We start from the raw sequence: 2,500 nt of genomic DNA on the forward strand, positions 1-2,500 counted from the left end.
CAGGAGATAGACAATACAGGATAAACATTTGGAATAACACAAAGCAGCCTACCATGGATCTGAAGATGGATGGTCATGGTTGGAATCTGGTGTCCTTCGTTTGATGCGGCAGAAACTAGAAATTCCCCTGAGTCTTGCAGTGTCAGTTCTCTGATTGTTAAACTGAAGTTATTGTCGTTCATCTCTAGTCTCCCCTCAAACTGTGATCTTGGTAAGGTAAAGTTATCTTCAAATTCTGCAATGACCATTTTGTTATACTTCCACTCCATTGACTTTAAATCTTTCCTTTCTAAGCCTGAGGGCAGCTCCACTGAGTCCCCCACTCCTTTTTTGAACAACATAGAAATACCCACACCTGAAACACACAAATACACAACATGACATTCTGAAATCAATCAATGGTTACACTTACACTACAGGGCTGTTATTACTGTGTATTTATTATTCATGTAAGTACAGTGTAGAAAGTATTGTAGTTACTCATTGTTACACTGTACACAGTGTACCTACAGTGTGCCTACACAAATAATGACACAATAATACACTGCAATGTAAAGTGTTACCCCATCAATGAATAGATAATAATGGATTTAATTTAAATAGCACTTTTCCAGGTTTCATTTATACTGTATGACATTTTAATATCCACATTTAACATATCTTTACATATTTGAGTGTGTGGGTCCTATACTTTAGTTTATTAAAGTCCACTCCTCCCCCACATTCAGCAGAACAGGATGAGATTACAGGACAAGAGAAGTAGGGGTGGATCTTTATCAATAAATGCTCCTTGGCTCACGTCTAAGTACAAATCAACTATGTGGAAATGCAAACACTTTGGATCCATGAAAAGCTCTATATAAAAACCATGTATTATTATTATTATTACTATTATTACTACTATTACTAGTATTATTATTATTATTATTGTTATTATTATTGTTATTATTATTACTATTAAATATATATATATATATATATATATATATATATATATATATATTTTATACTATTATTACTATTATTTTTATTTTTACTATTATTTTTATTATTACTAATATTACTATAATTACTATTATTATTATTATTATTAGTATTATTATTATTACATAAAGTTTTTACTGTGTAATTATGCACCAGAAATGCATCATACACTCCATGGGCAACAATCAATTATGTATTATTATCATTCATTAATTATGAAAAAAAGAATGCAGTTTTCAATGACGCAAAATTTAATATGTAGGACATAATAGCAGTTGTTCTTGTCCTGCAGACAAGTTATTTGGTCACACTTTATTTGGATAGTACCATATATAGTGCATTCGGAATGTATTCAGACCGCATGACTTTTTTCACATTTTGTTACGTTACAGCCTTATTCTAAAATTGGTTCAATTGTTATTTTTCCCTCATCAATCTACACACAATACCCCATAATGACAAAACAAAAACAGGTTTTTAGAAATGTGTACAAATTAATTAAAATTTAAAAACTGAAATATCAAATTGACATAAGTATTCAGATCCTTTACTCAGTACTTTGTTGAAGCACCTTTGGCAGCGATTACAGCCTAAAATCTTCTTAGGTATGATGCTACAAGCTTGGCACACCTGTATTTGGGGAGTTTCTCCATTCTTCTCTGCAGATCCTCAGGTTGGATGGAGAGCGTCGCTGCACAGCTATATTCAGGTCTCTCCAGAGATGTTCGATCGGGTTCATGTCTGGGCTCTGGCTGGGCCACTCAAGACATTCAGAGACTTGTCCCAAAGCCACTCCTGCGTTGTCTTGGCTGTGTGCTTAGGGTTGTTGTCCTGTTGGAAGGTGAACCGTCGCCCCAGTCTGAGGTCCTGAGCGCTCTGGAGCAGGTTTTCATCAATGACCTCTTTGTACTTTGCGCCGTTCATCTTTCCTTCGATCCTGACTAATCTCCCAGTCCTTGCAGCTGAAAAAAAACAACATAGCATGATGCTGACACCACCATGCTTCACTATAGGGATGGTGCCAGGTTTCTTCCAGATGTGACGCTTGGCATTCAGGCCAAAAAGTTAAATCTTGGTTTCATCAGACCAGAGAATCTTGTTTCTCATGGTCTGAGAGTCCTTTAGGTTCCTTTTGGCAAACTCCAAGCGGGCTGTCTTGTGCCTTTTACTGAGGAGTGGCTTCCATCTGGCCACTCTACCATAAAGGCCTTACTGGTAGAGTGCTGCAGAGATGGTTGTCCTTCTGGAAGTTTCACCCATCTCCACAGAATAACTCTGGAGCTCTGTCAGAGTGACCATCGAGTTCTCAGTCACTTCACTGACCAAGGCCCTTCTCCCCTGATTGCTCAGTTTGGCCGGGCGGCCAGCTCTAGGAAGAGTCTTGATGGTTCCAAACTTCTTCCATTTAAGAATGATCGCGGCCGCTGTGTTCTTGGGGACCTTCATTGCTGCAGACATTTTCTAGTAACATTCCACAGATCTGTGCCTCGACACAATCCTGTCTCGGAGATCTACG

The sequence above is a fragment of the Coregonus lavaretus genome (assembly GCF_964263955.1).
Source record: "Coregonus lavaretus genome assembly, chromosome: 39".
Classification (NCBI taxonomy): Eukaryota; Metazoa; Chordata; class Actinopteri; order Salmoniformes; family Salmonidae; genus Coregonus; species Coregonus lavaretus.